The sequence below is a fragment of the Bos indicus genome, chromosome 14 (genome assembly GCF_029378745.1).
Source record: "Bos indicus isolate NIAB-ARS_2022 breed Sahiwal x Tharparkar chromosome 14, NIAB-ARS_B.indTharparkar_mat_pri_1.0, whole genome shotgun sequence".
NCBI lineage: Eukaryota > Metazoa > Chordata > Mammalia > Artiodactyla > Bovidae > Bos > Bos indicus.
Window position 1 is genome coordinate 134,460 of NC_091773.1, and position 13,507 is coordinate 147,966.

General features: G+C 45.1%; 1 non-coding gene across 1 annotated transcript; it reads left to right on the plus strand.

The window, feature by feature from the left end:
* Positions 1 to 12,451: 12,451 nt before the first annotated feature.
* On the plus strand, positions 12,452 to 12,558 carry LOC139187037 (U6 spliceosomal RNA). Its single transcript, XR_011570739.1, has one exon. It is a non-coding gene; the product is annotated as a U6 spliceosomal RNA (small nuclear RNA).
* The last annotated feature ends 949 nt before the right edge of the window (positions 12,559 to 13,507 follow it).

The window sequence follows — 13,507 nt, forward strand, 5'->3', positions numbered from 1 at the left end:
GTGACTGACGTGACTTAGCAGCAGCAGCATTCCTAGCTATGCTATTCTTCTTGTTGCAGTGGGGAATGGCACTTTTTTCTTAGTTTCTCTTTCTGATTTTTCTTGTTGTGCTGTAAGTCTGCAAAGGATTTCTGTGTATTAATTTTGTATCCTGGGCTTTACTAAATTCATTGATTAGCTCTAGTAATTTTCTGGTTCTATCTATAGGGTCTTCTATGAATAGAAACAGGTCATCTGCAATCAATGACAGATGGACTTCTTCTTTTCCAATATGTGTTCTTTCTCATTTTCTTCTCTGATTGCTATGTCTATGACTTAAAAAAAAAAAAACTATATTGATTAATAGGAATAGAGTGGGCCCCATGATCTTGATGCTGATCTTAGAGGAAATGCTTACATTTTGACACCATTGAAAATAATGTTTGCTGAGAGATTTTCCTATATGACCTTTCTTATGTTAAGGTAGGTATCTTCCATGCCCATTTATGGAGTGCTTTTTAAACTGGTATTTAGTTTTGTCAAAACCTTTCTCTGCATTGATCAAGATTATCATATGCTTTTTATCTTTCAGTTTGTTAATATAGTGTATCACATTGATTGATTTGCAGATAGCGAAGAATCTTTGAATCCCTGGGATAAACCCCACTTCAACTTGGTGTATGATCCTTTTCATGTGTTTTTGTTTGGTTTTTGCTACAATTTTCCCCAGGATTTTTGCATTGATGTTCATCAGTGATGTTAGCCTGTAATTTTCTTTTCTGTGTGGCATTTCTGTTTCCTTTTGGTTCATGGTGATGGTGGCCTCGCAGAATGAGTTGGGAATGCTCCTCCCTCCACATTTTTCTGGAACAGTTTGACCAGCATAGGTATTATCACATCTCTACCATTTGAAAGCATTCATCTGTGAAGTCCCGGGCATTTCTTTGTTGGAGACTTTTGATCCCAGTTAGTAGTGCTTGTGATTGATCTGTTCATAGTTAGAGCTTGTGACTGGTGTTGGTGCTTGACTTATTCATATTTTCTATTTCTTCCTGGTTCAGCCTTAGAAGATTGTACTTTTCTAAGAATTTGTCCTTTTGTTCCAGGTTATCCATTTTATTGTCATGCAGTTGTTTCTAGTTGTCTCTTATGATCCTTTCTCTTTCTGTGTTGTCTGTTGAAACGTCTCCTTTTTCATTTCAAGTTCATTTGAGTGGGCTGCCTTCTATGGGGTCACATAGAGTTGGACATGAATGAAGCGACTTAGCAGCAGCAGCAGCATATAAGGCTCAGCAACCCCGAGCTTTCCCAGATGTGGGATTTTTAGTGCTAAAACCAGGACAGCTCTGGGCAAACCAGGATCCTGGTCACCTTAGTTCTGTGTATCATCTTCCTCAATCCTGAATGCTCCCCCTTGTCGGTCCCATCCCGTGTTTACTCTCCAATACTCCTCATCCTCCGTTTCTGCTTGCACATCACTTCTGCTGCCCCCAGGGAGTGGTTTATTCATCCTATCTAGGCGCTCTGGGGCTTCCCAGGAGGCACTGAACAGAAAGTGAAAGTGTTAGTCGCTCAGTCATGTCCTGACTCTTTTGCAACCCCATGGACTGCAGCCCGCCAGGCTCCTCTGTCCATGGAAATCCCAGGCGAGAATACTGGTACCTATGCCCTCCTCCAGGAGATGTTCCTGACCTGGGGATAGAACCCAGGTCTCCCGCATTGCAGGTGAAATCTTTACCATCTGAGTCACCAGGGGTGCTAGTGGAAAAGACCCCGCTGCCAGTTCAGGAGACCCAAGAGACATGGGTTCGATCCCTGGGTCTGGAGAAGGAAATGGCAACCGACTCCAGTATTCTTGCCTGGAGAATCCCATTGATAGAGGAGCCTGGCGGGCTACAGTCCAAGGGGTCTCAAAGAGCTGAACATGACCAAGTGACTTAGCACAAATGCTCAGGCTCTCCTGGCAGTGACCACTGTGTTCTAACAGCTTCTCTGTCTCTCTTCAAGTTATAAACTCATTAAAGACTGAGGCAGTTTTTTTTTCCCTTCTACCTATAATCTCAGAGCCTAGCAGAGATTCTGGTGCACAGTAGGTGTGCAATGAAGTTTTATTGATTTAATGACTATCAGTATCAACATATCAAGTGTCATCTATTTCATATGACTACATGGGATGTTATGGACTGAATGTTTGGGTCCCCTCCAAAACTCATATGTTGAAGTCTTAACCCCCAGAGCGGCTGTATTTGGACGTGGATCCTTTAGGGAAATGCATGAGTGTGTGCTAAGTCGCTCAGTCGTCTCCAACTCTCTGCGACCACATGGACTGTAGCCTGCCAGGCTCCTCTGTCCATGGGATTTTCCAGACAAGGATACTGGAGTGGGTTGCCATTTCCTCCTCCAGGGGATCTTCCTGAGTCAGGGATCAAGCCTGTGTCCCAATGCAGGGGGCCTGGGTTTGATCCCTGGTCAGCAAACTAGACTGTACATGCCGCAACTAAGCCCTGGTGTGATTAAATAAATTTTTTTAAAAATTGAAGTAACCCTAAATTCAACACTATACTTTAAAAACAGCATGTGCAGATTGAGCCTATTCCTGTTACAGTCACTCTATCTATGTAGCTCTCTATTCATCCTTCTATCTGTATTTGTTATAACAGTGTTCACCAACTGTGGATATTTATAGTATTTCTGTGATCATAAAGTCAGGATGATTTGAACTTAGGTAAAAAAAAAAGAAGTGGAGAAGGAAATGGCAACCCACCCAGTGTTTTTACCTGGAGAATCTCAGGGACGGGGGAGCCTGGTGGGCTACCGTCTATGGGGTCGCCCAGAGTCGGACACAACTGAAGCGACTTAGCAGCAGCAGCAGCAAAAAAAAAAAAAGGGACACCAAGAGATCGCTCTTTCTCCCCCTCCCTCCATCCCCCTCACTTTTTCCCCCTGCAGAGTCACCTAGGAAAGACCGTGTGAGCACACACTGAAAAGGAGCTCCCAAAGGGAGCTCTCAGCAGACATCCACCCTGTCAACATTGGGTCTCAGGCTTCCAGCCTCCAGAGTGGTGAGAAAACAAATTTCTGTAGTCAAAGCCACCAGCCTATGGTATTTTGTTATGGCACACCCAGCGCGATAACACAGGGCTCATACCGAGTTCATATAACCATGCTGTGACGATTGATGGGTGTGGTCACACAGGTACCCTCCTGAGTCAGAGAGCTGCTTTCTATTCCAAAACCCTTCCAATAATACTTCCCATCCCATTTTAAGAACATAAGTGTTCAACATGTCAAGATTGACAAACCTATTTTTCTATCATTCTGCTTTACTTCTGCAAACAAGTATCTTAGAATAGTAACTTCTGGGACTGGAAATGGTTACATGAATACGTGGTTCAGTTTCAAATGTATGACTAATATTTTTTGCAGCTAAGTAGCATTTTCTGTTTTCCAATGATACTTTAAAGCCCATTTGTGTTACTGAGTATGCATAATTAATTCCTCCTTTGGAAATGTCTTTGTTTTCTCCACTGAGCTGGTGATTCTTCATCGTCCCACTCAAATCCTACCACTCCCCTCCCACCCCTGGCCACACTTGTCATCCTGTTCCCTGCCTCAAAGCCTGACATCTACAAGCTGCAGCCCCCAGGCCTCGCTGTTCTCAGCGCCTCTTTCTAGGCTCTTGACCAAAGGGAAGCACTATTAGAGTGTGAAGAGAGGAGTGTGAAGGGCGGGGAGAGAGAGGGGTGGGTCTTCTCCCTCCCTCCCTCCCTGCCAGAGCCTGGTCTCCACCATGGGTGCCTTCCTCTGTCATATAGCACCCATGCCGGGTGGCCCCTCTCCTATGACCACAGCTCTGGATGGGTTCTAGGAATAGCACACCCTTTCTCTTTTGTTTCTCCAGGCCCAAGGATGATGGAAGCTTCTGCTGTTAATAGTTCCCAGTGGCTTCTCCATTCATCTTGATTCTTTTTACCTTGCCCACAGTGTGAGTTAAGGGTTAAGTTGTAACCCCTGCCCCCAATTCCTATGTTGAAGTTCTAACCCCCAAGACCTATGTTGAAGTTCTAACCCCCTAAGTGACTGTCTTAGGAGAGTGTCTCCAAAAAGGTAATTAAAGTTAAACAAAGTCATACAGGTGGACCCTAATCCAATCTGACTTGTGTCCATATAATGAGGCCCAGGTGGCACTAGTGGTAAAGAACCCGCTTGCCAATGCAGGAGACATAAGAGATGTGGGTTCGATCCCTGGGTCTGGAAGATCACCTTGGAGGAGGGCATAGGAACCCACTCAAGTATTCTTGCCTGGAGAATCCCATGGACAGAGGAGCCTGGCGGGCTACAGTCCATGGGGTGCCAAAGAGTCGGACATGACTGAGCAACTTAGCATATACACAGTAAGAGAAGATTAGGACATCGACAAGCAGAGAAGGAAGACAGTCTGTGGGCGAGGCAGCCGTCTGCAAGCCAGAGAGAGAGGCCTCAAAAGAAACCAACCCTGCCCACATCTTAATCTTGGACTTCCCAGCCTCCAGAAAATAAATGTCTGTTGTTTTTAAGCCACTCATCAATTGTGGTGGTAGCTTAGTCACTCAGTCGTGTCCAACTCTTTGTGAACCTGTGGGCTGTAGCCCACCAGGCTCCTCTGTCCATGGGATTTCCCAGGCAAGAATACTGGAGTGGGTTTCCATTTCCTTCTCCAGGGCATCTTCCTAACCCAGGGATCAAACCCAAGTCTCCTGCATTGCATGCTGTTTCTTTACCTCTGAGACATCAGGGAAGCCCACTTATCAATGGTACTTTTGTTACAGCAGCCTAAACGGACTAAGGATTTGCTACAGCAGCCCCAGCAAACTATGACACCATGGTCAATCGTCCCATCACTAAACCACTTGTGGAGCCCTGGGGATGTGCTGGTTATATCCTTCTCGGACCTGGTCTCACACAGCCAACCTCACCAAGGACACTTATCATATGTCCCTTTATCCACTCCACGGTATCTATCATCACATTCCTAAGTTTATAAATATGTCAACGTTTGTGTTGTGAATACCTGTTCCTGAAATACTGCAGGACTTACTTTCACAGTAAGGTTCCTAAGCTGTTTCTAAGCGAGGAGCCAAGTGACATCCAAGTCTCTGTGTGGAGCATCTTGTCGTTTTAGGAAAAATCTTTTCACATTTTTTACATCAGCTGCTGCTGGAAGGCCTGGGGTGATGACTGAAGTCCAGAGAGCTTTTGGAGATGCTGTGTGAGAGTTTTTGCTGCTGCTTCAGTGGCTGGGAGACCCAGTGGCTGGTGAGCTGGAACATGTAGGGAGGCCCTGGGTTCTGCATTTAAGGAGATCTAGGGAGGAAAAAAAGATACCGCTACAGTGAGTTGTTAGAACAGCAGAAAAAGCTATTTAATTCAACTTATTGAAGGAATATAAAGGGCTTCCCTAGTGGCTCAGTGGTAAAGGATCCACCTGCCAAGCAGGAGATGTGGGTTTAATTCCTGGGTTGGGAAAATCCCTGGGAGAAAGGAATGGCATTGCACTCCAGTATTCTTGCCCGGAGAAATCCATGGACAGAGAGGCTGGTTGGCCAAAGGCGGACAGAACCTAGTTACTGACCAACGACAAAGTAGTGTAAAACAATTTTATAAAATCATAGGATGGGATGGGATTTATTGAGATGTCCCAGTTTTACCACCTTCCGCCTCATTCACCCCTCAAGTATTGAGTTACTCCTAATAAATACATTTCTTTGTCTCCAAAGCACTTTCACAACCATATTTCATTTGAGCCTCAAGGAAATTGTGTGAGGTAGATAGGGAGGTATTAATGTCTCCATTTTACAAATAAATGAAACTGAAGAGCAGGTAGTTGAAATGCCAGCATTCAAGGAGCTAAAAAGTGTTAGACCTGGGCCCGGAGACTCGTGATCCTCAGACCAGGTGGGTATTGATAGAGTTCCCATCGTTTACCCTCCCTGCTAATCTGGGCATGTGCACTAAAGACTGATGTCACACGTGGACATTCCATCCAAAACTCACAGTGAGGAAGGACTTCTCAACATCTGGCCGTGAGCAGAAAATGCAGAGGAAGGGAGAGAGTGAGAGAAAGACCTAATACGAGCTGAGTTTACGGGGACCAGGAAGGGGCACATGCACTCTTATCTCAGCCCTGACTGGGCAGAGCAACACAGGAGAGCAAGCAGATGTACAGAGGCTGAGCCTCTCCAAACATTGTCCCCCTCCTGACTCCATATTCAGCTGGCAGGCCCCAGGAGTCAGGTCATCCATTACCTCCCTCTAATGCTCTGATGGATATGTTTGCAACACACAGGGTTTCCATTAATCTAGGGAAAGTCCTACTTTAGGCTTTCACTGAATCTGAAATTGCTTCAGCCATGACTGCTGTCTCCAGTGAACTGGGTCCCTCTCCTTCCACAGAGATGCCCCACACAGGCTGCTCTCACCTGCACCCTCCACCTGCCTCTCTCTCTTTATATATATCTTTAAATTGGAGGGTAATTGCCTTACAATGGTGTGGTGCTCTCTGCCATACATCAATATTAATCAGTCATAATGATATATATGTATATATCCCCTTACCCTCTTGAGCCTCCCTCGGCCCGCATTCCACCTCTTTAGGTCATCACAGACTCCAGGTTGGGCTCCCTGTGCTATATAGCAGCCTCCCACAAGTTATGAGCATACATGGGGCTTCCTTGGTGGTTCAAATGGTAAAGAATCTGCCTGCAATGAAGGAGACTCAGGTTTGATCCCTGGATTAGGAAGATCTCCTGGAGATGGGAATGGCAACCCACTCCAGTATTTTTGCCTGGGAAATCCCATGGACAGAGGAGCCTGGCGGGCTGCAGTCCATGGGCTCTCAAAGAGTCAGACACATCTGAGTGACTTTGAGAGTGAGTGAGTGTATATACATCAATGCTACCTTCTCAATTTGTCCTAGCCTCTCCTTCCCCCGCCGTGTCCACAAGTCCATTCCCTACATCTGCATCTCCATTTCTTCTCTGTAAATAGGTTCATCAGTACTGTTTTCCTAGATTCTGTATATATGTGTGGTGCATGCATGCTGAGTCACTTTGGTTGTGACTTTGGTCATATAGACCCCATAGACTGTAGCCTGCCATAATGCATATCATACATGCATTAATATACAATATTTGTTTTGCTCTTTCTGACTTTCTCACCTGCTCTCTTTACTCCTTCTCTACATCTATCCTTGGAGGCCCACCTTCTCCAAGAAGCTTGAGTGTTTCAACCCTCAGGGATTTTTGTCTCAGCTGCATTCCTGAAGCCATTATCATACAGACCCCCAAACTCAGCACTGAACATATGCTCTTCAGGACTAGTTCTCTGATGAGATGTCAGCCCCTGGAGAATCAAGCTGGAATCCCACATCCTACTGAATCTATGCTCCTGCTAGTAGATCCATGCATGCTAGCTGTGACTTTTCTGGGAAAGAGTAGGCAAAACTAGGGTTAAACACAGCCAGTCATTGGAATCCAAGAGGAAAGGGGGAAGGAGTGGGAATTAATTGTCTTCCCGTGTTGGAAGTTTTCACTGTTGTTTCAAGATCCGTGTACAGTAGCATATTCATGTTGCTCTAGGATTAGCACAAGGTACAAGAACAAACAGAAGCCTTCCTTTGTGCTATTTTAGGAACAAGGAAAATAAAATAATACCTTCCAAATGGAGGAACAGCCTAGCTTTCTGTGACACAAGAATGGGCTCATAACACCTCGGCTGTAACTGTTTCAAATGGAATCCTATTACAGTGTAGAGGATATTTATCAGTGTATTTGAGGAACCCTTTCTTCTAAGTCCCCCCAGGGGGAGATCCACAGGCTCAGGCAGGCTCCTCTCAAACTCTCCTATTCCACCCTGGCAGGTCCCAGGGACTCCCCCACCCCACCACCTCTCCTCTTGGTAATTGTCACCACCACCCCAAGCTATCAAGTTTCTCACCCCTTCCTGAGGGGCTCTGGAAACTGGTCTCTTTATGCCCACCTGTTGGACTGCACCTCACAGGCCTACAAAGCCTATATTTGCCCAGCTTCAAGACTGACGAAAGCCTGGATTGAGCAACAGAGGGCTTCCCCGGTGGCTCAGCGGTGAAGAATCCACTAGCAATGCAGGAGACACAGGAGATGGGGGTTCGATCCCTGCACCAGGAAGATCCCCTGGAGAAGGGAATGGCAAACCCACTCCAGTATTCTTGACCAGAGAATCCCATGAACAGAGGGACCTGCCGGGCTACAACCCATAAAGTTGCAAAGAGTCAGGCCTGACTGAAGTGCCTTAGCCTGCACACGTGGATCAGGCAACAGAGACTTCAGTGGTTTGACAGATGGGGAGCTTCTGTGTCTGAAGCAAAGTCCTGGAGCGACCTCCCACCCTGTGCAGCATACACCTTCAGGACGTGGCAGCAGTCTTTGCTCCTGGTGGAGGGGGAGATTGCCAGTTACAGGGGAGTTGATGTCAGATGGGCTCATCGATTACCAGGGAAACCAACAGAAAGGCACACACCTCACCGTCCCTTTGATAAGAACAATCACTAGCTGGCGCCCAAGGCAAGTATGTAGGAAGGCCAGAGTAAGTGTAAATGAAGCAGGCACTGGTCGGGCAAGGGACAGACAGAGAGCAAGGGAACAGCCATCTTGAGTGGGCTAGTCAGCCACCACCATTCCTGGTTGTCCCTGAAAAAAAGCTTCCAGACCCTGATTTTAAGACTTTAATGCCCATGATGACAAGAGGAAAGACAAAAATGGGGAATTACATGCGTGTGTGTGTGTGTCCAGTGGCTAAGCTGTGTCTGACTCTTTGCAACCCCGTGGGTTGTAGCCTGCCAGGCTCCTCTGTCCATGGAACTTTCCAGACAAGAATACTGGAGTGGGTTGTCATTTCCTCCTCCAGGGGATCTTCCTGACCCAGGGATCAAACCTGTATCTCCTGCATTGGTAGGTGGATTTTTTACCACTTGAGCCACCTGGGAAGCCTGAGGAAATATACAGAGTACAAATCTAACAGTCTTGAATTTGGTCCAGAGCACCTGATGATCTGGTTGAAATAACTGGAAATTTCCTTTATGTCAACATTGGGTGTTGTAAGCAGATAGGGGAGGGGGTCCCTGGAGAAAGATAATCAAGCTTGACCTCATTTTGGTCCAAGAGATTTTGTGATCTAAACCTGGCCACAATGCTTGCCCTTAAACAGGTCTCAGTAATTAATGATCTTAAGGGGAGAAAGGACTGCAGGCACGAAGGGAAAGCAGTCAAGAAACAATGGGTCTAGGACTCCCTTGGTGGTCCAGTGGCTAAGACTCCGAGCTCCCAATGCAAAGGGGCTGGGGTTCCATCCCTGGTCAGGGAACTAGATCCTGCATGCCACAACTAAGAGTTTGCACGCCCCAACTAAAGATCCTGCATGCTGTATGATGTGGCCATTGAAAAAGATTGGTCCACATTAAAAAATATATACCTTAAAAATTTTTTTTAATAGAGAAATAGAGGTGAGCAAGAAATAATCAACACAGCAACAGGCCTGTTTTTGTTCTTCATTTGTCTTTAGCTCTGGGGTAAAACCATCAGTTGTGGGGGGAAGGCTAAGCAGAAAATTCTAGCCAGGGTTTTGGAATTTAAGTCCAAGATTATATATATATATATATAAAATATACCATTCAGCCTCCCAAATAGGTAGTATAATGTCGGGTTGTGCCGCCAAATGTGCAAAGAACATAGAATTCCTATGGTTCTTTTTTAGTAGGGACTATGAATTTACATTTCAAAGCATCCATGTCTAAAAAAATTGGCTTCTAATGTAGTTTGCTGTAAAAAGCCAAACTATTTAGTACAAAGAGTTATACTCATGCACATACATATAGACTACATATGCACATGTGTATATTTTTTAAGAATTTTTTTGATGTGGACCATTTTTAAAGTTGTTTATTGAATTTGTTACAATATTGCTTCTGTTTTTCGTTTTGGTTTTTGAGCAGTGAGGCATGTGGGATCGTGGTCCCCCCCATCAGGGGTTGAACCTGCAGCCCCTGCATTGGAAGGCACAGTCTTAACCACGGCACCACCAGGGAAGTCCCTTTTGTTTAACTCTTAAGTAAAAACAAGAAGCCATTTGGCCACAGTCTAAATATTCAGGGAAAGAAGTAAGTAGAATTACTCCTGTTGGAAATGCCACATTAATTTATTATGCATAGCATGATCAAACAAGAGGCCACAAGACAGAACAAGCAGACTATGCTCTTTCAGAGGTAAAAGAGAAATGCAAAGATGCTAAGTCGTGGTCCTTCCTGAGAATTAATTTTGCCCCCAGGATTCTTAGCAATTAGGTCTTTTCATCTTGGAGGTATCAGAGGCAAAGGAGGGCGCACAGCACCAAATCCATGGCACAGAGTTCAACACACAGTATTCTACCTGGGGACGTGGAATCAAAAACCCAGCACTGAGAAGGAGTCATACACAGACATAAGATTTATGGAGGCCATGCAGGGAAAGAAAATATATGGGTTACATATCATACCACTCTGGATGCAACCATTTTTCACACAGCAGAAACTGAGAGAGAAGATAAAGGAGAAAGACAAAGAAAAGTGGGGAGGGGCTTTCCCTGGTGGTCCAGTGGTTAAAAATCTGCCTTCCAATGCAGGCGATGAGGGTTTGATCCCTGGTGGGGGAACTAAGATGCCACAAGCCACAGGGCAATTAAGTTTGCAAGTCACAACTACTGAGCCCGGGAGCCACATGTAGAGAGAAGCCCACACCCCACAATGTAAGATCCCACATGCTGCAATTGAGACCCACCAAGGCGATGGAAAGCTGGAATCAAGATTGTCAGGAGAAATATCAATAACCTCAGATATGCAGATGACACCACCCTTATGGCAGAAAGTGAAGAGGAACTCAAAAGCCTCTTGATGAAAGAGAAAGAGGAGAGTGAAAAAGTTGGCTTAAAGCTCAACATTCAGAAAACTAAGATCATCGCATCTGGTCCCATCACTTCATGGGAAATAGATGGGGAAACAATGGAAACAGTGTCAGACTTTATTTTTGGGGGCTCCAGAATCATTGCAGATGGTGACTGCAGCCATGAAATTAAAAGAGGCTTACTCCTTGGAAGAAAAGTTATGACCAACCTAGATAGCATATTGAAAAGCAGAGACATTACTTTGCCAACAAAGGTCTGTCTAGTCAAGGCTATGGTTTTTCCAGTGGTCATGTATGGATGTGAGAGTTGGACTGTGAAGAAAGCTGAGCGCTGAAGAATTGATGCTTTTGAACTGTGCTGTTGGAGAAGACTCCTGAGAGTCCCTTGGACTGCAAGGAGATCCAACCAGTCCATTCTAAAGGAGATCAGTCCTGGGTGTTCTTTGGAAGGAATGATGCTAAAGCTGAAACTCCAGTACTTTGGCCACCTCATGTGAAGAGTTGACTCATTGGGAGAAACTCTGATGCTGGGAGGGATTAGGGGCAGGAGGAAAAGGGGACAACAGAATGAGATGGCTGGATGGCATCACTGACTCGATGGATGTGAGTTTGAGTGAACTCCAGGAGTTGGTGATGGACAGGGAGGTCTGGCGTGCTCTGATTCATGGGGCCGCAAAGAGTCGGACACAACTGAGCGACTGAACTGAAGTGAACTGAACTGAACTGAAAGGCGATGGCACCCCACTCCAGTACTCTTGCCTGGAAAATCCCATGGGTAGAGGAGCCTGGTGGGCTGCAGTCCATGGGGTCGCAAAGAGTCAGACACGTCTGAGCGACTTCACTTTCAATTTTCACTTTCGTGCATTGGAGAAGGAAATGGCAACCCACTCCAGTGTTCTTGCCTGGAGAATCCCAGGGACGAGGAGACCTGGTGGGCTGCCATCTATGGGGTCGCACAGAGTCGGACATGACTGAAGCGACTTAGCAGCAGCAGCAGCAGCATAGCCATAAAAGAATTTAAAATATTAAAAAAAAAAGAAAAGTGGGGCAAGTAAAGGTAAAATCAAGAAAGAGAAGGATGGAGCCTCCTCCTGGCCACCTGGCTGACCCCTCGTCAGCAACTCAGCAGCCACTCAACATCAGCACTCTCTCAGTATCCCTGCTGTCTCCATGGTGATTTAATGTGATTCTGATGGATGTGACTAGTTCGTGAACGCTTCCTGGAGCTGGGCACTGTTGGTGCTAACTCCATTTTCCAGATGAGAAAACAGTGCTTCCGAGATTGTTAACAACTTGTCCCAAATCACCGAGTTGCTAAAATTGTGGGATCAGGCCATTGAACCTAGGCTGTTTCAGGCCCAAACGTGTGCTCTTGGTGAGCAAAGTAAAAAATAAGATGGTGTTTAATGGAGGAGAACATGAACATGTATTGAGTACTTAATATATACGTGGCATGTGATCCTCACAACAGTCCTGCAAGGGAGGTATCATTCCCATTTCATAGATGAAGAAATTGAGGCTCAGTGCTCACTTTGGCAGCACATATACTTAAATTGGAATGATACAAAGAAGATTAGCATGGCCCCTGCTCAAGGATGACATGCAAATTGGTGAAGCATTTCATGTTTTTATGGCAGAAACCATCACAACATTGTAAAGCGATTTTCCTCCAATTAAAAAATAAAGTTAAAAAAGTATGAATAAAACAGGGAAATGTCTTTAAAAGTTGAGGCTCAGAGAGGTTACATAACTTATCTAAAGTTGCACTGCAAAGCCCCGGTCTGGGGCACTTCACCTCCTCTGTGTCTATGCTGAGAGTTTTGTACTTTCTCTCTGAAATAAATCCTGTTTGCTTGCTACCATGAAAAAGAAAAAGGCCAGGTCTCTCAGACTGCAAAGCCCATATTCTATTTGTTAAAAATATATATTGTTGTTTTGCTCCTAAATTTTCTTTATTTATCATTATTTATTTGGCTTCTTCAGGTCTTCACTGTGGCATGTGGAATCTAGTTTCCTGACCAGGGATCAAACCCAGGCTCCCTACATTGGGACTAGTGTCTTAGCCACTGGAACACCAGGGAAGTCCCCCATATTCTTTCTTATTCTTTCTTCCAGATAGAATTCGCAGGAATTTCACAGATTGAACTAAGTAATTAAAAATCTCTCCTTTAGATATTTTTAGTTCTGCATATCCAAACCAAACACCTAGTGTATTTGTCAGAATTTGAAAGAAGTCTATTAAAGACTGCTTGCAAGAAAACCACTGTATAAACTATGTTTTATAAGTTCTTCTGTTTTAATTATTTAGGTTTTCTAAAGTTTGAAGGAAAAAAAAAAGGAGACAGAAACCAGTTTTTAATGATTTGGAATTAGGATTCATGAATACACCAGATTCTTTCTTGGTACTGGGGGAAAGCAGAGAATAAATGTGGTGGGAAACTATGAGGGTCCAGAGATTCAGACTTGAGCCTGGAATAGACATTAAAGAGGTATTTCAAGGACTTCCCATGTGGTCCAGTGGCTAAGACTCTGTGCTCCCAATGCAGTGGTGTGGGCTCGATCCCTGGTCAGGGAACTAG